Raw genomic sequence first — 27,523 nt, forward strand, 5'->3', positions numbered from 1 at the left:
TTCTTATACTTCTATCTTATTAATTGTCAAGGGCTTAGGTATTTTGAATAATGAATCACAAAGGACATCTTTTAGAAACTCCTATCAATTAAAGTGTATTTTAATGCTCATACTCATAGTTTATTATCAATCAGAGCGTATTTTAATGCTCATACTCATAAATTATGTGCTTTCATAGAATTTCTTGGAGTCTATCGACATCGTATGTGATTTCTAATTGGTTCAATCCTATAGCTCTCTTTGCTTATCATAGTCACAAGCTTTAAAAACGATTTTTAGCATTTAGCAATAGACATTCCCGACTACGTATTCCTGAACCTCAAAAGAGTTGAACTTAGACACGGCATTGACGTTTACATTCTCATCTCTAACTACATATTTGATGGTGTATTTGTTTTTATCTGCATCATCACATTTTTCACCATCTTTATGTACATAACCATGATTTTGTCTTGATCTTTGTACTCTCTATTCACTTATTAGATTATCATTCTAGCACTTTTAAATTTAATAAGAAAGAGACCAAGTTGGTCTATTTATAAAGCCTCAACTCTTCGTTGTTGGTCACATATATGGAAGTCTAGCTTGATTTCATACTCTACTATACTGTACAATAAATTTGAGAGGGTTTTACAACAACTACCATATATAATAACCATTACTTCTATAAATATGAAAAGAAGTAATATATTAATATGAATGTTAATAAAACTAAATTTTAATAATCATATACTTTATAAAAATCATTAATACGTAATTTCGAAATTACGAACTTATGTTACATATATCATTTATCTACCTAACTCGTTATACAAAAGCATGGACATGACCGAATCTGCCGAAAAGATAATTGTAAGACGGAGTTTCGAAGTTGCATAATTAGTTGAACAATATTAACATGAAGACACATGTCAATAAAAAAAGTGAAATTTAGTAAAAAGTGTACAAATTAAAGGGAGATATATTATGGTAATCATAACTATATTTGTTAGTAATTATAGAGATGATTACATGAATATTGGTTTTGTGGATTAAAAGTAGATATGGTAGATGAACAAGAAATGTGTAGAGTGAGAATGCTGGTGAAAGTGTCATGATGTCAGTTATATTAAAATACTTTATATATATGATTCGATTAAATTATGGATAGATGTATACAACCTTTTAATATTAATTAGCTTTTTCACCAATTTTTCAGAAAAATATTTAATTTAAAGCATCACATTTAGATTTCTTGTTAATTAGTAATGACATAATTAATTCTTAGATATTATTTTATTATTAAATAGTAACCTCAAATATATTTAAGTTAAATAAATTTAGCATCAATTTATTAAATTAAAGTAAACAGAAAAAGCTAGATTTTTTCTTACGAATAATGCAATACTCATGATTAATAACAAAAGTAATTGATAAGGATATTCCAATAAAAATAAAATTATACCAGTAACACAAGTGATAAGGACTTTTTTGACAATCCCCATTTTAGCACATTGAGTCAATTGCTTGAGAGGTTTAAACACACATATATATGATGTAATCTTGCCTTAACAAGTAAAATTTCATCACAACAATATCTGAATACATTTACATCAAGTGAATTGTTAGGCAGATCAACAAATATACCCCTAGTAAATTTCACTGCTTGTCTTATTAGTAATCTCAAATATCTTTTTTATATATTGAGAGAATGACAATTTGAAAAAAGTCAAAATAACGGTAAGGGACTCCACAACCACTTTTTATCCTCCTCTTCTTTTTCCGGCAGCTATGGTGGAGTGGAGAAGAAGTACATAATAGGCATGTCATATAAAGTATAAACCTACATGCGTTTTCTTCTTTACTCTCATCCCTCCTCTACGAGCACCTACAATTTTAGAAACCAAAAATTTTGAACGTATAATTATGCAACATGAAACAAATGACATAGATTTGATATGTATTAGATTTAATTAATTGCATATATACTTCAGGCTATTTCTCCTTTTAGCGAATACGATCATGATAGGATTCATCATCTTAAAACTAGTTGTTGCAGGCACATAAACATACCATGATCCCAGAAAGAAAGTGAAAATATATTGAAGATGGGGAAAAAAAAAATGAATCATGTGAAGGATGATATTAAACTAAAGAAAAGATAATAGACTTATATAGATATGAGCCGACCGTTACAAAAATGTAACTGATACATAGGTCCAGGACCGTTACATAAATCTAACTCATACAGAACCTTCTAGTATTGTGTGGAACATTCTAGTAGAGTAAAGAATGTATAAATAAAATTATGTATTTTTTTTAACTCATGTTCGGGTTTTTATATTTCAGAAAATATTGTTTGATAAAATTATTAACTATTTTTATTTTATATAACATAACCATACATGTTTAAGCACTTTTAAGAAGGCTACCAGAACTAATGTGTATCTGATGTATGAAATATTATATATGTATATATATGACATGTTTGTATCTTAAACGAATATCTTGTCTATAAAATATATTATTATTTAGAAAAAATTAGATCTAAAAGCCTAAGTGAACAAATTATATAATAAATTAATTCAAAAATATAGACCACCAACCTAATATAACATTACGGAGCCATTTCATATCGAGAAACATTATAGAGTTTAAATGATTTTGTTATTTTTTTAATTGTTCTCTTATTTTAATTGATATAATATGAATAATATGTGACAGAGTGTCATTATATTTCTTTTTATTAGTTGTTTATTTGCGCCTAAAAACATGGAATACGACATTATTTTTGTTACTACATTTTTTTACTAAAAGCATTAGAGCTCTAAATTATTAAACAAAATTTGATTATACATTATGAATGTAGTGTTTTAGTAATATTTAACTAGTTAAATGTTAAACAAATATTTTTAAAATTACATAAAAATTTATATTATTACATCTCATATTTATAATTTTTATTGTAGTGATTGATTCAAATCAGTCATAAAAATGATTTTTTTTAGACAAACATATATGCAACCCTAAATAAAATTAAAAAATTGGAACAAGCTTAAGATATTTTTAAAGAAATAAGAATATATAGAGATTGTGAGTTTGGGAGTTTATTATTTTGGATATATAAATATGAGATCTACGTTATAAACTAAATTTCTTATGATTGATTTTTTTGTAAGGTGGTAAGCTGTTTAATCGGAATGGTTAATTGTGGGGTCTTAGAAATTACGTGCACGATAACAGTGTTAGGTGTGGAAGGATGCCTTGCTTGGTATGGAATGAGCGGCTTTGTCATAATTACATGATAATAAGAAAGGGGGTTGTGTAATTGATCACAAGCACATTTATTTTAGTGAAGCTCAATGGAAGTCTATGTGTGAGCACCAGTCTTCATCTCTCTTGGTCCGCGTGATTGGGTATGTTGTTTATAATTATATTCAGAACTGGCTAATAGGGTGTGCAAGTAGAGCATCTGCACAGGGCTTCAAATTTTAAGCCCATTATAATGTATATATATAGCTTTAGACCCAATAACTCTTTTAGAAAACCCAAATACACTCTTGTAAAAACCCAAAACAAAATCCAAAAAATATAAATATACAAGATCCCAAAAATATAAATATTACTACATTAAATTTTCTAATGAGTTTGAATCTAAATAGACACAAAACTAGATTACATCTATCCAACCTAATAAAAAATAAACACGTCAGAGGGCATCATTTTTAGTTATGGAACAGGGTACTAAAACATTATTAGTCGGCCCTGATTATATTGGTCAGAGTCTAGCTACTTGAATGGTTTAGTATGCAATTGTAGGTTCTTTTACATTATAATTGTTTAAATTTTACATTAGTTTGATATCTTGAATAAGAGTAGCCTTAGTTTACTAATAAATGAGATTACTATATTGCAACAACTTTTGAAATAAAAAATTTGTACCACTTGTCCTCACATTATCGTTTATTATTCCTTTAACATAATATGCTAATGCGAAGAAGATACGCTCAGCGTATCCTACTCGCCCTCTCTTCCTAAATCCTACTCGGCCTTTTTTTTCTTCTAAATTCTTCTAATGGAAATCCAAACCAAGATGGCAAATATTTTTGAAAAATAGCATCTATATCTTTAGGTTATTTTCGTCAATATTGTATTTAGTAAGCTTCCAATTTTTGGGAATATTTATTAATATAATAGGAATTCGAATTTTAACTTAACATGTAATTTTGAAATTTATTATGTAATGCTATTTGAACTTAGTATGTCAGTTTTTGAACGTCTTGACTACCGATTATTTAGATTCTTTATTGTGTTTTTGTAAGATTGTAATTTAAATTCTATAATGTGTTTTTGTAAGATTGTACTTTTTTTTTGTAAGATTAAGCCTTTTGAGGCCGGGAATCGAAGACAAATCAGAAGTGATCACCATTTCAAACTTACAACGAACAACTGACGACTGTTCCGGATATTAAAGTGAAAAGGCCATCTTACGACGACTCTCTTACGATAGAAGATATCTGGGAGATTATTTTTTTCATTTTCTGGACAATAAATAAATTTGCATATTTAAATTTGCGAAGCTTAACATATGGCCGAAATAGATATTTAACATAAATAGCTATTTTACGATAGGCTTGCAACAGAATAGATCTAGCAGATTTATTCTAATTTTCACTTTTTCCGGAAAGCGGATAGTTTTACACATTATAACTTACGATGCTTAACTTACGACGGTACAAGGTCATTAGCTATGTTACGACGGCTATGGCGTGTAGAATAATATTATTTTTATTCTATTTGTTAGCGCAAAATTTTATTACGCACAACTTATGATACGACAATGACCGATGTCTTTCATATGTTTAGGGTAAATCATACGAGATGGTTTTGTATTTCCATTGTAGGTTACCCATGCTCGTCTTTCCCGGTCCTAAGACCATCTCCAACCCATAACACCATTTTGGTGTGAAAAATACACCAATTTGGTGTGAAAACTACACCAAATCAAAATTTCACTTCAACCCATCAACACCATATCCTACACCAAAAAGAATCTTTTACACATTAAATGGAATATTCTCTCTTTTTAAGTTATTTATATCATTATTGAATTTGTACTCAAATTTTAACATGTTCAATAAACAAGGACCTAAAATAATTATAAATTCATTAATAAATTCAAGAGGACAACTTAATTATATGAATTCCCATGCTTTTCCCATATGTGCTCGATCAAGGCGTTGCGAAGTTCAAAATGAGCTTCCTTATCTTTAATTTGCCGATATCTACTAAGAAAATTTTGAAATTCCTCATCTCCATTTCTTTCCATTTCGACAGCAGCAGAAGATGTTTCCACGTAATCATGTACATGCAAATTCAAGTCTCGTTCATCCTCAACTATCAAGTTGTGCATGATAATACATATGTGAGGGTATACATATGTGAGGTAATTTTAATCATTGTGTATTTTATTTTTAATCAAATCTATTTAAAAAAACATCTTCTATATAAGAATATAAATTTATTGATATTTGGAAATAAATAAAAAACTTGAGTAAAATAGTAATGAAAGAAAATTTAAAACAGTTATGATTAAAGAATAAATAATATAACATAAAACAACTTTAATGGGACATAGATGGAATAATTTTGTTTTCATTAACATATGTGAGGGTATAGTAGGTATTTTGGAAAACTCCAAATTTGGTGTAAAAGTTGCACCAAATCAATACTTGACACCAAATTTGGTGTCAACCAATTCATTTGGTGTCAACTTTACACCAATTTGGTGTTGGGTTGGAGTGAATTTGACACCAAATTTGACACCAAAATGGTGTTTTGGTGTTGGGTTGGAGTTGCCCTAAGTAGCCAGTTTTGTTGTTGCGTGCATTTTGAATTCTTGTAAAATATATTGTGTTCATGAAATTTTTATTTTTTTTTCTTTTTTGAAAATTAATGATGATATTGTTTTAGTTATGATTAGTAGAAGTATATTTATAAAATATAATTGATTTTTGTATTGTTAAATAACCAACATATTTAAAACTTATTTTGTACTTTTGTTTTAAATAATTTCTAATTATATATTGTATATAACTTTTCAAGTTACTTTATATTTGAATTTTTTTGAATATTTGAAAGAATTTTCGTTCGATATCAGAATATTTAAATGTTGATGTCTTAAATTAAATTTTACGGACCGATAAGCCTTCCAATCTATATTGCTATAACATCGTCTGAAGTTATATTTAATTGTAAATAAATTGCAATATTTAAAATAGTATTATTTTAAGAATTTCAACCTCAACATTAAATCTAGTCTTGTAAGTTGTAACCATCTACTATACATATAAAATAAAAATTCAGAAAAGACTTGTGAACTAAATAAGAAAGATAAATAAGCAGACATTATAATAATGCAGAAACCTAAAGAAATATTTGGCAAGAATAATTTAAAGTTTTCTCGCAGTCATGAATAAATCTTCAAAACTTGTAAGCCAAGAGCTTAGCCTACCTATTGTAAATATTTACCCAGTTTGTATTCATAAGCAGGTATGCTTTAAGTTTACCGGACAAGTAAAGATACAGCTTTTTTCAAGATTGACACTGATGGCTTCAGTTGTCCCTTGCCGGTAGCCTGGATCATGAAGCCTCTCATTATTCATGTCCATAACTATCAGCAGGCCGAGATCATACACTTCTATGCCGTTTAGGTTTAGAACCTTCCATTATTCGGTTAGCCTAGCCAATGCCCTAGGAGCCCTTTACTACCAAAGCCTCCACAAAGAACCATGTTACCTTAACAGTAAACGAGTGTGTCTTAATTTGAACATTAACTGAGTATAGGGACTTGCCCGATTTGAGCCCTCTTATAGCTATGGCTACTTTATCAATTAAGGTTAATTTGGTGTCATCAGCAAATACATATCTGAAGACTTTTATGGAGATCCCGCAATATAATTTAACTCTCTAGGAGTCCTCTGATGGAGGAAAATCTCCTGCAAAGAGTAAGAAACTGACATAATGTGTTTATCATGCTTGAAATTTGAACATAGTAGAATAATGTAACAATGGAGTCTCTTCATACTAAATTCAATACACTTGATCACACTGTTAAAATAAATTTGTTTTATGTTTGTCAAAAATTCTCTTATTTCTTTCCACAAATTTAAGATTAAGATGTAACAGCAAGATCTTTATTCTTACTGCCTTTATTTGTTGTTTGTTGACATATAAAACTAAAGTCTTTGTTTCTTTTAACTACTTTATTTTTATTTTTTTTAAGTCAGTGCACTATAGGTGGTTAAACTTGAGTGTTATTTTGTGTCCTACATTAAATTAAGTTTGATTATACATGAATATCTTACTAAATTACAAATAGCTAAATGATAGATAAATATTTTAAACATGTCTTAATAATATTACACAAAATATATATAGTTTTGCATTATTATACACACACACACACACATGACATTGACTAATGTAAATATTTATATTTTCTCATTTAATCTAAAAATACTTTTTTAATGTAACCCTCCTCCAATGAGCAAAAATAAATGGGGTCAGTTGTGTATAGTTACCGTGCAAGTGGTACCATAAGAGTGTATTGGAAGTAAATTCTCCATCCTAATATTTTGAGATCATTAACGTGTTTCTTGAATGCATCAAGGTTGACCACCTTGGCTTGTCCATTTGGTGGTGGATGAATTATAATCTGTTCATATGAAGTCAAGTTGAATATCATCATCATCACAATAATTTTTGAATGATGAAGGGTCGACCATTCTTCATTCAAAGGATCCATGAGAGTCCATACTTCTATGATAACATTCTTATAAAAGAATGATGTCACATGTTTTAAGTAAATTTTGACTAAAGGCTTAGTCTCAATTCATTTCGTAAAATAGTCGATACTAGCGAATTTTCAATATACATAATACACTACCTACAAAGATAGGATCGAGAGCGTCAATTGTCCTCAAATTCATGGATGTCAAAATCTGCGGTGGTTAACTACGTACCCAGTGGTTCATGCTTCTAACAGTAATTATATATCTTCACAAGCTTCTTAAAATCAGATAACATTGTCGATGAGTAGAAATCCGACAGTGTAGTCCAAGTGGAAAGGGCTCTCACACTCAAGTTTATGCACACATTCCTTCTTATACTTCTTTCTTATAAATTGTCAAGGGCTTAGGTACTTCGAATAATGAATTACAAAGGACATCTTTTAGAAACTCCTATCAATTAAAGCGTATTTTAATGCTCATGCTCATAGTTTATTATCAATCAGAGCATATTTTAATGCTCGTACCCATAACTTATGTGCTTTCATAGCATTGCTTGGAGTCCATCTAGATCGTATGTGACTTCTAATTGGGTCAATCATATAGCTCTCTTCCTTATCATAGCCACAAGCTTTATATACGAATTAGCATTTGGCAATAGACATTCCCGACTACGTATTCCTGAACCTCAAAAGAGTTGAACTTAGACACGTCATCGACCTTTACATTCTCATCTCTAACTACATGCTTGATAGAGTATTTGTTTTTATCTGCATCATCACATTTTTCACCATCTTTAAGTATATAACCATGGTTTTGTGTTGCACTTTGTACTCTCAATTCACTTATTAGATTATCATTCTAGCACTTAAATCTTAAATTTATTAAAGGAAGAGACCAAGTTGGTCTATTATATAGCCTCATACCCTTCGTTGTTGGTCACATATATGGAAGTCTAGCTTGATTTCATACTCTACCATACTCCACAATAAATTTGGGAGGGCTTTACAACAACTACCATGTATAATAACCATCACTTCTAATAAATATGAAAAGAAGTAAAATATAAATATGAATGTTAACGGAATAATAAAACTAATTAATTTTTATAAGCATATCCTTTATGAAAATCTTTAATTATATGTACTTTCTAAATTACTAACTTGTGTTACAGAAATCATTTATCTTCCTAACTCGTTCATGACCAAATCTCACTCGAGAAGATAATTGTAAGACGGAGTTTTAGGTGGCATAATTAGTTGAACAATAACATGAAGAGATATGTCTATAAAAAAGGTGAAATTTAGTAAAAACTGTACAAATCAAGAAGAGATATATTATGATAATTATAACTATATTTGTTAGTGATAATAGAGATGATTACATGAATATTGGTTTTGTGGATTAAAAGTAAAAATGGTAGATGAACAAGAAATGTGTAAAGTGAAATGGTAGATAATATTTCATTATTAAATAGTAACCTCAAATATATTTAAGTTAATTAAATTTAGCATTAATTTATTCAATTAAAGCTAAACACAAAAAGCTACTTTTTTCTTACATATAATGCAATACTCATGATTCACATGAATATTAATTTCTAGAGATGAGGAGCTGCGACATTTCTAGGAGATATGTTTCTCAACGCTCACCGTTTTACACAATCATTTGGATTTTACATTCCAATAAAAATATAATTATATCAATAACACATGTAATTGATAAGGATATTCCAATAAAAATACAACTATACCAATAAAACAAATGATAAGGAATTTTTTAACAAACCTCATTTCAGCTGATTGCAAATTGAATCAATTGCATGAGAGGTTTAAACACACATATATTTGGTGTAATCTTGTGTGGACCAATTAAAATTTCATCACAACAATATGTGAATACATTTTCATCAACTCAATTGTTAGGCAGATCAACAAATATACCCCTAGTAAATTTCACTGTTTGTCTAATTAGTTATCTCAAATATCTCTTTTATTGAGTGAATGACAATTTGTAAAATGACAATATAACTTATGGTAAGGGACCCCACAACCACTTGTATAAAAACATGTAAAATGACAATATAACTTATGGTAAGGGACCCCACAACCACTTGTATAAAAACAGTAGTTAAGTTGTGGTTGAGATGGGGTTCTACAACCGCTTCTTTTAAAAGCAACTATATGTCAGCCTCTTCTTCTTTTTCTGGCCGATCCGTTCAACTTAGAGCAGAGAAGAAGTGCATAATAGGCATGTCGCATGTCATATAAAGCATAAACCTACATGCATTTTCTTCTTTACTCTCATCCCTCCTCTACCAGCTCCTACAATTTAAAAACCAAAAATTTTGAATGGATAATTATGCAACATAAAACAAATACATAGATTTGATATATATATTAAATTTAATTAATTGCATACCTTAGGTGCTATAGAGAGGACATATTTCTCCTTTTAGCGAATTCAATCATGATAGGATTGATCATCTTAAAAATAATTGTTGTAGGCACATATGCATACCATGATCCTAGAAATAAAGTGAAAATATATCCAGGATGGGAAAGGAAAAAATGAATCATGTGAAGGATGATATTAAACTAAAGAAAAGATAACAGACTTATATAGATATGAGCGGACAGTTACATAAATGTAACTGATACATAGGTCCAAGACGGTTACATAAATCTAACTCATACAGAACCTTCTAGTATTGTGTGGAACATTCTAATAGAGTAAAAATGTATGAATAAAATTATGTATTTTTTTAACTCATGTTCATGTTTTTATATTTCAGGGAATATTGTTTGATAAAATAATTAACTATTTTTATTTTATATAACATAACCATACATGTTTAAGCACTTTTAAGAAGGCTACCAGAACTAATGTGTATCTGATGTATGAAATATTATATATATATATATATATATATATATATATATATATATATATATATGTGACATGTTTGTATCTTAAACGAATATCTTGTCTATAAAATATATTATTATTTAGAAAAAATTAGATCTAAAAGCCTAAGTGAACAAATTATATAATAAATTAATTCAAAAATATAAACCATCAACCTAATATAACATTACGGAGCCATTTTATATCAATAAACATTATATAGATTAAATGATTTTGTTATTTTTTTAATTATTCTCTTATTTTAATTGATATTATATGAACAAAATCATTTGGATTTTACATTCCTATAAAAATATAATTATATCAATAACACAGGTAATTGATAAGGATATTTCAATATAATTACAATTATACCAATAAAACAAGTGATAAGGACTTTTTTTAACAATCCTCATTTCATTGCTTGAGAGGTTTAAACACACATATATTTGGCGTAATCTTCAGCGGCTTTCATCACAACAATATGTGAATACATTTTCATCAAGTCAATTGTTTGGCAGATGAACAAATATACCCGTAGTAAATTTCACTGTTTGTCTTATTAGTTATCTCAAATATCTCTTTTATTGGGTGAACGACAATTTCTAAAATGACAAAATAACTTATGGTAAGGGACTCCAGTACACCCACTTTTATAAAAACAGTAGTTAGGTTGTGGTTGAGATGGGGTTCCACAACAGCTTCTTTTAGAAGTAACTATATGTCAGCCTCTTCTTCTTTGAGGCTTCTTCTTTTTGTGGAGGATTTGAGCAGAGAAGAAGTGCATAATAGGCATGTCATATAAAGCATAAACCTACATGCATTTTCTTCTTTACTCTCATCCCACCTCTACGAGCACCTACAATTTAAAAACCAAAAATTTTGAATGGATAATTATGCAACATAAAACCAATACATAGATTTGATATATGTATTAAATTTAATTAATTGCATACCTTAGGTGCTGTAGAGAGGACATATTTCACCTTTTAGCGAATTCAATCATGATAGGATTGCTCATTTTAAAAATAATTGTTGTAGGCAGATATGCATACCATGATCCGAGAAAGAAAGTGAAAATATATCCAGGATGGGGAAGGAAAAAATGAATCATGTGAAGGATGATATTAAACTAAAGAAAAGATAATAGACTTATATAGATATGAGCGGACAGTTACAAAAATGTAACTGATAAATAGGTCCAGGACGGTTACATAAATCTAACTCATACAGAACCTTCTAGTATTGTGTGGAACATTCTAGTAGAGTAAAGAATGTATGAATAAAATTATGTTTAGGTCCAGGACGGTTACTAAAATCTAACTCATACAGAACCTTCTAGTATTGTGTGGAACATTCTAGTAGAGTAAAGAATGTATGAATAAAATTATGTATTTTTTTAACTCATGTTCATGTTTTTATATTTCAGGGAATATTGTTTGATAAATTAATTAACTATTTTTATTTTATATAACATAACCATACATGTTTAAGCACTTTTAAGAAGGCTAGAACTAATGTGTATCTGATGTATGAAATATTATATATATATATATATATATATATATATATATATATATATATATATATATATGACATGTTTGTATCTTAAACGAATATCTTGTCTATAAAATATATTATTATTTAGAAAAAATTAGATCTAAAAGCCTAAGTGAACAAATTATATAATTAATTAATTCCAAAATATAAACCATCAACCTAATATAACATTACGGAGCCATTTTATATCAATAAACATTATAGAGCTTAAATGATTTTGTTATTTTTTTAATTATTCTCTTATTTTAATTGATATAATATGAATAAAATTTGACAGAGTGTCATTATATTTCTTTTTATTAGTTGTTTATTTGCGCCTAAAAACATGGAATACAACATTATTTTTGTTGCTACATTTTTTTTAGCATTAGAGCTCTAAATTACTAAACAAAATTTGATTATACATTATGAATGTAGTGTTTTACTAATATATAACTAGTTAAATGTTAAACAAATATTTATAAAATTACATAAAAATTTATATTATTACATCTTAAATTTATAATTTTTATTGTAGTGATTGATTCAAATATTCATGTTCTTTTAATTCATAAAAATGATTTTTTTTTTTGAGACAAGCATATATGCAACCCTAAATAAAATTGGAAAATTGGAACAAGCTTAAGATATTTTTAAAGAAATAAGAATTTATAGAGATTGTGAATTTGAGAGTTTATTATTTTAAATAAATAAATATGAGATTTACGTTATAAACTAAATTTCTTGTGATTAATTTTTTTGTCAGGCGGTAAACTGTTTAATCGGAATGGTTAATTGTGGGGTCTTAGAAATTATGTGGACGATAACAGTGTTAGGTGTGGAAGGATGCCTTGCTTGGTATGGAATGAGTGGCTTCGTCTTAATTACATGATATATAATAAGAAAGGGGGTTGTCTAATTGATCACAAGCCCATTTATTTTAGTGAAGCTCAATGGAAGTCTATGTGTGAGCACCGGTCTTCATCTCTCTTTCAGAGGAGGATAATGTTGTCCCTTAGACACGGACTTGTACCAGATCCCAGTCCCCTCCGTTCCCCTCATCAGGGTTGGCGTGATTGGGTATGTTCTTTATAATTATATTGGTCAGAGTCTAGCTACTTGAATAGGTTTAGTATGTAATTGTAGGTTCTTTTACATTATAATTGCTTAAATTACACTAGTTTGATATCTTGAATAAGAATAGCCTTAGTTTACTAATAAATGAGATTGTCTATATTGCAACAAAATTTGAAATAAAAAATTTGTACTACTTGTCCTCACATTATCGTTTATCATTCCTTTAACATGATATGCTAATGCGAAGAAGATATGCTCAGCGTATCCTACTCGTCCTCTCTTCCTAAATCCTACTTGGACTTCTTTTTTCTAAATTCTTCTAATGGAGATCCAAACCAAGATGACAAATATTTTTGAAAAGTAGCATATATATCTTTAGGTTATTTTCGTCAATATTGTATTTAGTAAGCTTCCAATTTTTGGGAATATTTATTAATATAATAGGAATTCGAATTTTAACTTGACATGTAATTTTGAAGTTATTATGTAATGCTATTTGAACTTAGTATGTCAGTTTTTCAACATCTTGACTACTGATTATTTAGATTCTTTATTGTGTTTTTGTAAGATTGTAATTTAAATTCTATAATGTGTTTTTGTAAGATTGTACTTTTTTTGTAAGATTAAGCCTTTTGAGGCCGGGAATCGAAGACAAATCAGAAGCGATCAGCATTTCTAACTTGCAACGAACAACTAACGACTGTTCCGTATATTAAAGTGAAAAGGCCATCTTACGACGACTATCTTACGATAGAAGATATCTGGGAGATTATTTTTTTTCATTTTCTGGACAATATATAATTTTGCATATTTAAACTTGCGAAGCTTAACATATGGCCGAAATAGATATTTAACATAAATAGCTATTTTACGACAATCTTGCAACAGAATATATCTAGCAGATTTATTCTTATTTTCACCTTTTTCAGAAAGCGGATAGTTTTACACATTCTAACTTACGATGCTTAACTTACGACGGTACGAGGTCGTTAGCTATGTTACGACGGCTTTGGCGCGTAGAATAATATTATTTTTATTCTATTTGTTAGCGCAAAATTTTATTACGCGCAACTTATGATACGACAAGAACCGGTGTCTTTCATATGTTTAGGGTAAATCATACGAGATGGTTTTGTATTTCCATCGTAGGTTACCCATGCCCGTCTTTTCCGGTCCTAAGTAGCCAGTTTTGTTGTTGCGTGCGTTTTGAATTTTTGTAAAATATATTGTGTTCATGATTTTTTTATTATTTTTTCTTTTTGTGAAAATTAATATTGATATTGTTTTAGTTATGATTACTAGAAGTATATTTGTAAATATAATTGAATTTTGTATTGTTAAATAACCAATTTATTAAAAACTTATTTTGTACTTTTGTTTTAAATAATTTCTAATTATATATTGTATATAACTTTTCAAGTTACTTTATATTTGAATTTTTTTGAATATTTGAAAGAATTTTCGTTCGATATGAGAATATTTAAATGTTAATGTCTTAAATTAAATTTTACGGACCGATAAGCCTTCCAATCTATATTGCTATAACATCGTCTGAAGTTATATTTAATTGTAAATAAATTGCAATATTTAAAATAGTATTATTTTAAGAATTTCAACCTCAACATTAAATCCAGTCTTGTAAGTTGTAACCATCTACTATACATATATAAAATAAAAAATCAGAAAAGACTTGTGAACTAAATAAGAAAGATAAATAAGCAGACATTATACCAATATTAATAATGCAGAAACCTAAACAAATATTTGGCAAGAATAATTTAAAGTTTTCTCACAGTCATGAAATTAATCTTCAAAACTTGTAAGCCAAGAGCTTAGCCTATTGTAAATATTTACCGAGTTTGTATTCATAAGCAGGTTTGCTTTAAGTTTACCGGACAAGTAAAGATACAGCTTTTCTTTAAGATTGACACTAATGGCTTCAGTTGTCCCTTGCCCGTAGCCTGGATCATGAAGCCTCTCATTATTCATGTCCATAACTATCAGCAGGCCGAGATCATACACTTCTATGCCTGTTAGGTTTAGAACCTTCCATTATTCGGTTAGCCTAGCCAATGCCCTTGGAGTCCTTTACTACCAAAGCCTCTACAAACAACCATGTTACCTTATCAACAGTAAACGAGTATAGCTATGGCTACTTTATCAATTAAGCTTAATTTGAGCATTAACTGAGTATAGGGACTTGTTTTACCAAAAAATTGGTTGTACGGGTCAATGCTAAGTGAGTTAATTTAAGCGATAAAATAAATACGAAAAATAAATAACACGCAAGATTGGTGACGCGGAAAACCCGTAAAGGTAAAAACCGCGGGTGGGAATGGTTACCCAGCCGAATGAAAGCTTTCACTATAATAATTGATTTACAAGCGAGGTTACAATTTGTCGATGATAAACTAACATATGCAGGTGAATAACACAAAATACATGCTACGTAGCTTGTGTATGTAGACTATGTTACAAAGTGAAGACACAAAATAGCTACTGCTATATGAGGAAGGGATTTTGTTATTCATGTACTTGCATAATAAACTCAGAATAAGTAGCCTTTATATAGGCTTTACAAGAAACTGATAATCCTAAATAAATGCAACTATGTGAACGTGAAGAAGTGCAGATAATGCTCCTACAATAATGGCATGACTAAAACTGACTCTAAAACAGACTCCATGACTAAACAAACTCCTAAAGACCAGGTAGAATAAAACTCCTAATTCAAATTTATTCAACATTCCCTCCCTTAAACTGAAGTGTAAACAATCACTTTAGGAAAGTTTTGCTTCACTACTGCTGACCAAACCAAGCAATCTTCTGAGCTTCTGAAACATAGGAAACTTGAGGGGTTTGGTAAGTATGTCTGCAGCTTGATCCTCAGTCCTGCAATAAACAAGCTCGATAACCCCTTCCTCGCTAAGATCCCGCAGAAAGTAGAACCTCACATCTATGTGCTTGCTTTTTCCATGTAGAACAGGATTTTTGGATAGCTTAATCGTGGAACTATTATCACAATAAATTTCAGTAGCTCCCTCATGTGTGACATTTAACTCTCGAAGGATTCTTCTTAACCAAACAGCTTGACATGCGCATAAAGTGGCTGCAACAAACTCAGCTTCAGTTGTTGATAACGTAACAATAGGCTGCTTCTTTGATGACCATGAGACTGCTGCTGATCCCATCATGAAAACATATCCAGACGTGCTCTTTCGGTCATCTGGATCTCCTGCATAGTCGCTGTCCGTGAAGGCAACTAAATCTGGGTCGACACCCTTTTTGTAGAATAGCCCGTAGTCTTTAGTTCCTTGCAAATATCTTAAAATCCGCTTTGCAGCTGATAGATGTAACTGAGTAGGATTCTCCATATACCTACTTATCAAACTCATAGAATGCATAATATCTGGCCTGGTTGCCGATAAATACATAAGGCTTCCGACAATTTGCTTATACAATGTGCTGTTGACTTTCTTTCCTTCCTGATCATTATGCAGCTTTAATCCAAACTCGGCTGGGGTCTTCACAGGATTACAATTGCTCATTTGAAACCTGTTGAGAATGTCTTGTACATACTTTTTCTGAGAGATAAAAATGCCACCAGCTGATTGTGATATTTCAATACCAAGAAAGTAGTGCATCATTCCAAGATCAGACATGTCAAATTCCTCCATCATCGACTTTTTAAAATTCTTAAACATAGCCTGATCATTTCCAGTAAAAATAAGATCATCTACATATACGCATGCAATGATAATCTGCCCCCCATCCCCGATTTTAACATAAAGTGTATTTTCATAAGGACATTTTCGAAAACCTTCCTTTTGAAAATAAGCATGGCGACTATACCAAGCTCTTGGAGCTTGCTTTAGTCCATATAATGCCTTTTTTAGTCGATACACCTTATTTTCATCTCCAATCTTAATATAACCAGGGGGTTGATTAATGTATACCTGCTCCTTTAAATCTCCTTGTAAGAAGGCTGATTTCACGTCTAACTGATAAATAGGCCAAGAGCTTTGAGCTGCCAATGCAATCACGGATCTGATTGTATCATGTCGTACTACTGGCGCAAAGACTTCCTTATAATCCACACCGAATTCTTGTTTATACCCCTTAGCGACCAAGCGTGCTTTGTACTTGTCGACTTCTCCATCCTCCTTCAATTTTGTTTTGTAGACCCACTTGACATCAATAGTTTTCTGCCCTTCAGGAAGCTCAGTTAACTCCCAAGTATGATTCTTTTCAATGGCCGCAATTTCTTCATCCATTGCATTGCGCCATTTTGATTCTTTCACAGCATTCTCAAAATCTGTTGGATCACAAGTTGAAAACAAAGCATAATAAACTTCAGGATCACCAAGATCAGTTACCTCATAATCTGCCATCCATGCAGGCCTCCTTTTTGTACGAGAAGGCAGGTGTTCTTCAATCCTCTGTGACATGGATGAGCTTTGTGCATCTGCTGGTATGAGGACAGATTCGTCCGTAGTTGCATGTTGTTGTCCACCTTCATTGCCATCAAAATCTGCTTGAATCTGTTCTGTAGTTGTACTCTCATTCCAGGACCAGAATTCTTCTTCATCAAAGACAACGTCTCTGCTGATTACTATCTTCTTAGTAGTGGGATTGTAAAGCTTATAAGCTTTTGTATTCTCACCGACCCCGAGAAAAATACATTTCTCACTTTTGTCATCTAATTTCTTTCTTTTCTCGTCTGGAATGTGAGCATATGAGATACACCCAAAAACTCTAAAGTGATCAACATCCGGCTTTTCTCCGTTCCATGCCTCCTCGGGTGTTAAATTTTGCACAGCAAGTGTAGGACTTCTATTTAATATATGGACGCTCCAATTGACAGCTTCCGGCCAAAATTTTTTTGGAACACAACTTCTTGCCAAGATGCTCCTAACCATGTTCATGATAGTACGATTCTTCCTCTCGCAAACACCATTCTGCTGCGGTGTATAGGCTGCTGTCAGTTGTCGTTTGATGCCATGAGATTCACAAAATTTAGCAAATTCTTGTGAATTGTATTCTCCTCCACGATCAGTTCGAAGAGTTTTTATAAACCTCTCTGATTTTTTTTTCAACAAGTAATTTGAAGCTTTTAAATGCTGTTAAAGCTTCAGATTTCTCCTGCAAGAAGTAAACCCATGTATTTCGACTATAATCATCAATGAAGGAGATGAAATATCTTTTACCTCCATTAGAGCATGGTGTTATTGGACCACAAATATCAGAATGTACCAGCTCCAGCGATTTTGATGCTCTCCATGATTTTCCTCGTGGAAACGGTTGACGAGGCTGTTTGCCTACAATACATTCTTCACAAATTTCTTTTGGAACAACTATATGAGGGAGACCCGTCACCATGTTCTTTTGCTGTAGCGTTTTCAATCCACGTACCAAAGTTGAGATGTCCATACCGAAAATGCCATAACCAAGCTTCATCCTTCAATTTCGCAGAGAAACAAGTTTGGCTGCTACTGTGGAGACGCAACGGAAACATACGATTTGCCGTCATTGCAATTTCAGTAACTAGGCCCAATTTCTCATCTTTAATTCGACAAACTCCATCTTTTATAATGATTTCATATCCTCTTTCTTGAAGTTGTCCCACACTAAGCAGGTTTGTTTTCAATTCTGGAACAAACAACACATTAGAAATAGTTTGGGTAGTACCTTGCTTGGTCTGAATTGTCACCTTTCCTTTCCCCTAAACATCAATTTTAGAGTTATTACCAAACTTCACTTTGTCATGATACGATTCATCCAACTCAGAGAATAAAGACCTGTCTCCACACATGTGATTACTGCAGCCCGTGTCCAAGTACCATAAGTTTCTATGAGTTTCTTCATTTGGATGACAAACCATTAATAAAGAGATTTCCTCTTCCTTTTCCTCTGTTTGTACAAAATAAGAATTCTCGCCTTGCCCATCAGAGAAATTAGTCCTGCACTCCGATTGATAATGACCAAATTTGTGACATTTATAGCACTCAACATTAGACTTGCCTGATGATGAAGGAGTGTACTTTCGCTGATGATAACCTCCACGAGCTCTCCCACGTCCTCTTCCTCTTGCATAACCTCCTCTTGCCGTCGAGTGGTTTGCAGTTGTCACATTCAATGCTTGCTCCTCCTTTTCTTGCTGAACAAATTTCTTTTCGTGTACTAACAGAGAACTTTGTAATTCATCAAGTGAAAGTACATCAATATCTTTAGATTCTTCAATTGAACAAACAATAAAGTTAAAGTTTGGTGTTAAAGACCGAAGGATCTTCTCCACAATGGCAACATCGTCTGTTTTATCACCGTAAATTCGCATTTTGTTGACAATTGTCATTGTTCTTGAAAAATAATCAGTAACTGACTCGCCAGATTTCATTCGAAGAAGCTCAAATTCTGAACGAAGAGCTTGAAGCTGCTGTCTCTTTGCTCTTATTGATCCTTCATATTTCTTTTTCATTGAATCCCAAATATGCTTGGACGTATCCTTGCATAGAATTGTCTCTAGAATGGAGCGATCAATAGCTTGGAACAGATAATTCTTTGCTCGGAAGTCCTTCAACTTTTGCGCTTCAATTTCAGCCTTCTGCACTTCAGTTGTTTCTTTCGTTACTTCTTTAACTCCATCAGTGACAATTTGCCAATACTCCTTGGATCTTAAGAAATTTTCCATCAGCATACTCCAATGATCATAGTGACCATCAACTCGTCGGGTAGTCTCATGAAATGTTGTAATGTTGTACGTGTCGATGTAATTCCGAAACCCTTACTCATAGATGGCTTTCATAATGTGTTAAGAATGAGTATTGTAGACATCCATTATGTGTGTTGAGCGACGTGTTTTTTCAGCTCAGCCTACCTGTCGGACAGCCCCAGCCAACCCGTCGGACAGCCCTAGTCAACCCGTTGGACAACCCCATAGTATTAATATGTCATGTTGTGACGTTGCTTTGCATTATATTTGTAAAGCCCCTTATAGATATTTCTGACGTGCAAGATGTCGCATATTTGTCATTGTCGACATCATACTCCTATGCGTCCATGGCTTGAAATTGGTCCATGCGACCCCTTAATTTGGAGTGATTGTAATGTAATGTAATAACACGTAAAGTATTTTTTAGTATGTCTTCGGTCCATGATATGTAACTTATAGACAATGATGTGTAAATCGTCATCATAACGTGATATGTTTGTAACCGTATATGTCACTTGTAATTGTAATGTGTTACATGTAGTAAATGTCATGACACGTGTAAGTGATGACATGTAAAAATGTACGTTAAAATTCATGTGTAATGTGCTCGACCAAGGGTTGTAAGTTTTCATCGACATGTATCTTAAATACGTCGATGTATTTAAACTCGCAATATACGTAATTGTAGTCGACAAATTTATTTTTAAACGTTGATGCATGTGATATATGTATTCGACAAATATATAATTTTCAAACGTTGATGCATGCATTCGTAGGCTAGTTAAAAGGCCAAAATCCCTCTTGAAACTTAGCTCGTAATTGTAGTTGTAATAGTTAGAATTATCTATTGTCATGTATAACTTTATTACGACATCCCTTCATTTCGACGTGGTAGTACATTATTGTACTGTGAAAGTGTCGATTAATTGTGAAAGGTGATCAACCCATAAAATATGTGATAAGTGAATCTCAGCACAAGTAATTTAACACAGCAATAGCAAAAATTATGCAAGTCAACAAGTGTAATATAAGCAGATATCATATGGCATATCAAAGAATCAAAACAAGTGTATGTTCATCAAGGCATACATAGTATAACACATGTGTAATATTGGACAAAGGGATGAGCATATTTCATTAATTGAGACCATCTAGAGCATGGTAATTATTTGCAAACATCAAGCAAATCCTAAGTGGCGAAAGGCCAAGCAAAAGACAATCATCCTAATTTACTTATTCAAACATGACATCTAGAATAGAAAGGAAAAGATAGTAAGGCACATTACACGTGATATGCCTTTAAATGAAAAGCATTGCAGGTCCTTGGTACTTGTGATCCGTCCATTGTGGACAATTGATATGCTCCTCATCCGACCACTACGTCTATAAGATCAGGGCCTTTGCAGGTGTCAGTGAATTTCCTTGTTGTCGCGTCCATGGTGTTTTGAACCGCCTTCAACACTAGATGATGTCCTGTCGTATGGTTTGTAATCTCTTATTCTGGTCGTCGTGATCTTTCTACTTGGACGGTAGTACTCCTCGCCGTCTTCCCGTCTGTCCTCTTCTAGTCTGACCTGTGCCATGGCCTTGGCCTGCACGTCCTCCATCGTCCTACAGGGGTACTTCATCAGATCATCATACAACGGCGAATCCCTCTCCAATCCACGTCCGAAGGCCTCTATGGCCGTCGGGATGTCGCAATTTGTGATCGTCACCTTTTCTCTGTTGAACCTTGTCAAGTAGTCTCTCAACGGCTCCCTGTGTCGTTGGACTATTCTGTAGAGATCGCTGGTCCTCTTCTCAAACACCCGACTACTAGCAAACTGTAAATTGAACGTGTCGACGAGGTCTGCGAATGTCTCTATGGATCCGTTGGGCAGGTTAACGAACCACTGTAGGGCTGGACCCTCCAATGTTGAACCAAACCCCTTGCACATACAGGCTTCCCTCAAATCTCTCGTGATCGGTACAGTGAACATGTGTTGCATATACTGGGCGATATGCTCCACAGGGTCAGTCGACCCGTCATACGACTTCATAGAGGGGACTGCAAAATGCTTTGGTATGTCGACAAGTGCAATGTCATCAGCAAAAGGTGAGTTGGCGTAGCTTGTGGGGGTCGCCTTCTCCAGAGGTTTAGGCACTCCGGAGATTCGTTGTATCATCTCACGGAACTCTTTGAGTTCCTTCTTGACTGACTCTTGGACCTTGTCATGTGACCTTGACGACCTATGCCTCGACCTCCGTCTTTCATGGCCGTCGTGGTACTCATCCCGGTCGTCTTCCCTTCTGTCGTCCCTGTCGTCGTCTCGTCTTTCATCATGTCGACCATCCCTGTCCTCCTCCTCATCGTCTTCGGGTGGAGATTGATCATTTTCAGTGTTCTCTTCTAGTGTCATCTAGTCCTCGCCATCATTCATGTCCAGACGACGTACTACGCTCAGCAAGGTCTTCTTCGGCATGTTGGTCGGCCTGGTGTGTCCCGTGCTCTTGTCCTTACGTAGCGTCGTGTTCTCCGACCTTAGCGAATCCATTTCCGCCTGCATTTTCTTCATTGTCTCTTCCATCTGTTTAATCCTGTCGGCGTCACTTAGTGGTTGTGACGACTCCGGTCGTGAGCTGTCGGTAGTCATCATCAAATCAACTCGATCTTAGCACACTTCCCACAGACGGTGCCAAATTGTTTTACCAAAAAATTGGTTGTACGGGTGAATGCTAAGTGAGTTAATTTAAGCCCTCTTATAGCTATATATGGCTAAGGTTAATTTGGTGTCATCAGCAAATACATATCTGAAGACTTTTTTATGGAGATCCCGCAATATAATTTAACTCTCTAGGAGTCCTCTAATGGAGGAAAATCTTCTGCAAAGAGCAAGAAACTGCCATAATGTGTTTATCATGCTTGAAATTTGAACATAGTAGAATAATGTAACAATGGAGCCTCTTCATACTAAATTCAATACACTTCACACTGTTAAAATAAATTTGTTTTATGTTTGTCAATAATTCTCTTATTTCTTTCCACAAATTTAAGATTAAGATGTAACAGCAAGATCTTTATTCTTACTGCCTTTATTTGTTGTTTGTTGTTTGTTGACATATAAAACTAAAGACTTTGTTTCTTTTAACTACTTTATTATCATTTTTTTTAAGTCAGTGCACTATAGGTGGTTAAACTTGAGTGTTATTTTGTTTCCTACACTAAATTAAGTTTGATTATACATGATTGTATAATATTTTACTAAATTACAAATAGCTAAATGATAAATAAATATTTTAAACATGTCTTAATAATATTACACAATATATATATAGTTTTGCATTATATACATACATACATATACACACACACATGACATTGACCGATTTAAATTTTTATATTTTCTCGTTACATCTAAAAATATTTTTTTAATGTAACCTCCTCCAAAGAACAAAAATAAATGGGATATAAATGGGGTATGTTGTGTATAGCTACCCTGCACGTGGTACCATTAGAGTGTATTGGAAGTAAATTCTCTATCCTCATATTTTGAGATCATTAACGTGTTTCTTGAGTGCATCAAGGTTGACCACCTTGGCTTGTCCATTTGGTGGTGGATAAATTATAATCTGTTCATATGAATTCAAGTTGAATATCATCATCATCACAATATTTTTGAATGATGAAGGGTCGTCCATTCTTCATGCAGAGGATCCATGAGAGTCCATACTTCTAGATAACATTCTTCTGAAAGAATGATGTCACATGTTTTAAGTAAATTTTGACGAAAGGCTTAGTCTCAATTCATTTCGTAAAATAGTCGATACTAACGAATTTTCAATATCCACTACCTACAAAGATAGGATCAAAAGCGTCAATTGTCCTCAAATTAATGGATGTCAACATTTGCGGTGGTTAGCTACGTACCCAGCGGTTCATGCTTCTAACAGTAATTATATATCTTCACAAGCTTCTTAAAATCAGAAAAGTTGTCGATGAGTAAAAATCCGACAATGTAGTCCAAGTGGAAAGAGCTCTCACACTCAGGTTTATGCACACATTACTTATTATACTTCTTTCTTATCAATTCTGAAGGGCTTAGGTATTTTGAATAATAAATCACAAAGGACATCTTTTAGAAACTCCTATCAGTTAAAGCATATTTTAATGCTCGTGCTCATAGTTTATTATTAATCTGAGCATATTTTAATGCTCGTACTCATAACTTATGTGCTTTCATAGCATTGCTTGGAGTCCATCTAGATCGTATGTGAGTTCTAATTGGGTCAATTCTATAGCTCCCTTCACTTATCATAGCCACAAGCTTTGAATACAAATTAGTATTTGGCAATAAACATTCCCGACTACGTATTCCTCAACCTCAAAAGAGTTGAACTTAGACACGACATTGACCTTTACATTCTCATCTCTAACAACATGCTTAGTAGAGAGTATTTGTTTTTATCTGCATCATCACACTTTTCACCATCTTTAAGTAAATAACCATGGTTCTGTCTTGAGCTTTGTACTCTCTATTCACTTATTAGATTATCATTCTAGCGCTTAAATCTTAAATTTATTAAGGAAGAGACCAAGTTGGTCTATTTATAAAGCCTCATACTCTTCGTTGTTGGTCACATATATGGAAGTCTAGCTTGATTTCATACTCTACTATACTCTACAATATATTTGAGAGGGATTTACAACAACTACCATGTATAATAACCATTATTTCTAATAAATATGAAAAGAAGTAAAATATTAATATGAATGTTCACGTAAATTAATAAAACTAATTTTAATAAGCATATCCTTTATAAAAATCATTAATATGTAATTTAAAAATTACCAACTTGTGTTACATAAATCATTTATCTTCCTAACTCGTTATATATAAGCATGGACATGCCCAAATCTCACTCAAGAAGATAATTGTAAGAAGGAGTTTTAGGTGGCATAATTAGTTGACAATAACACGAAGAGATAATTGTATGCATGTATGTATGTATGTATGTATGTATGTATGAGGAATAATATACTACCTAAAATACAATCTTTTAGTATTAATTAGCTTTTTTTCCAATTTTCCAGAAAAATTATTTAATTTAAAGCATCACATTTAGATTTCTCATTACTTAGTAATGATATAATTAATCTATTTTAAGCACTGTTTCTCTCTTGTGACTCTGATATTATTAAATAGTTACCTCAAATATATTTAAGTTAAATAATTTAGCATCAATTTATTCAATTAAATCTAAATACACAAAGCTACTTTTTTTTCTTGCATATAATGCAATACTCATGATTTACATAATATTAATGCTAGAGATGAGCTGCGACCTTTCTGGGAGATATGTTTCTCAACACTCACTGTTTTACAAAATCATTTGGATTTTACATTCCTATAAAAATTTAATTATATCAATAACACATGTAATTGATAAGGATATTTCAATATAATTATAATTATACCAATAAAACAAGTGATAAGGACTTTTTTTAACAATCCTCATTTCAGCAGATTGCACATTAAGTCAATTGCTTGAGAGGTTTAAACACACATATATTTGGCGTAATCTTCAGCGGCTCTAACAAGTAAAATTTCATCACAACAATATGTGAATACATTTTCATCAAGTCAATTGTTTGGCAGAACAAATATACCCCTAGTAAATTTCACTGTTTGTCTTATTAGTTATCTCAAATATCTCTTTTATTGGGTGAATGACAATTTCTAAAATGACAAAATAACTTATGGTGAGGGACTCCACACCCACTTTTATAAAAACAGTAGTTAGGTTGTGGTTGAGATGGGGTTCCACAACAGCTTCTTTTAGAAGTAACTATATGTCAGCCTCTTCTTCTTTGAGGCTTCTTCTTTTTGTGGAGGATTTGAGCAGAGAAGAAGTGCATAATAGGCATGTCATATAAAGCATAAACCTACATGCATTTTCTTCTTTACTCTCATCCCACCTCTACGAGCACCTACAATTTAAAAACCAAAAATTTTGAATGGATAATTATGCAAAATAAAACCAATACATAGATTTGATATATGTATTAAATTTAATTAATTGCATACCTTAGGTGCTGTAGAGAGGACATATTTCACCTTTTAGCGAATTCAATCATGATAGGATTGCCCATCTTAAAAATAATTGTTGTAGGCAGATATGCATACCATGATCATAGAAAGAAAGTGAAAATATATCCAGGATGGGGAAGGAAAAATGAATCATGTGAAGGATGATATTAAACTAAAGAAAAGATAATAGACTTATATAGATATGAGCGGACAGTTACAAAAGGTCCAGGACGGTTACATAAATCTAACTCATACAGAACCTTCTAGTATTGTGTGGAACATTCTAGTAGAGTAAAGAATGTATGAATAAAATTATGTATTTTTTTTTAACTCATGTTCATGTTTTTATATTTCAGGGAATATTGTTTGATAAAATAATTAACTATTTTTATTTTATATAACATAACCATACATGTTTAAGCACTTTTAAGAAGGCCATTTTATATCAATAAACATTATAGAGTTTAAATGATTTTGTTATTTTTTTTAATTATTCTCTTATTTTAATTGATATAATATGAATAAAATTTGACAGAGTGTCATTATATTTCTTTTTATTAGTTGTTTATTTGCGCCTAAAAACATGGAATACAACATTATTTTTGTTGCTACATTTTTTTACTAAAAGCATTAGAGCTCTAAATTATTAAACAAAATTTGATTATACATTATGAATGTAGTGTTTTACTAATATATAACTAGTTAAATGTTAAACAAATATTTATAAAATTACATAAAAATTTATATTATTACATCTCAAATTTATAATTTTTATTGTAGTGATTGATTCAAATATTCATGTTCTTTTAATTCATAAAAATGATTTTTTTTTGAGACAAGCATATATGCAACCCTAAATAAAATTGAAAAATTGGAACAAGCTTAAGATATTTTTAAAGAAATAAGAATTTATAGAGATTGTGAGTTTGGGAGTTTATTATTTTGGATGAATAAATATGAGATCTACGTTATAAACTAAATTTTTTATGATTGATTTTTTTGTAAGGTAGTAAGCTGTTTAATCGGAATGGTTAATCGTGGGGTCTTAGAAATTACGTGCACGATAACATTGTTAGGTGTGGAAGGATGCCTTGCTTGGTATGGAATGAGCGGCTTTGTCATAATTACATGATAATAAGAAAGGCGTTGTGTGATTGATCACAAGCCCATTTATTTTAGTGAAGCTCAATGGAAGTCTATGTGTGAGCACCGGTCTTCATCTCTCTTTAGGAGGATAATGTTGTCCCTTAGACACGGACTTGTACCAGATCCCAGTCCCCTCCGTTCCCCTCATCAGGGTTGGCGTGATTGGGTATAATTATATTGGTCAGAGTCTAGCTACTTGAATAGGTTTAGTATGCAATGGTAGGTTCTTTTACATTATAATTGCTTTAAATTTTACACTAGTTTGATATCTTGAATAAGAGTAGCCTTAGTTTACTAATAAATGAGAT

This window comes from Daucus carota, chromosome 1, assembly GCF_001625215.2.
Source record: "Daucus carota subsp. sativus chromosome 1, DH1 v3.0, whole genome shotgun sequence".
NCBI lineage: Eukaryota > Viridiplantae > Streptophyta > Magnoliopsida > Apiales > Apiaceae > Daucus > Daucus carota.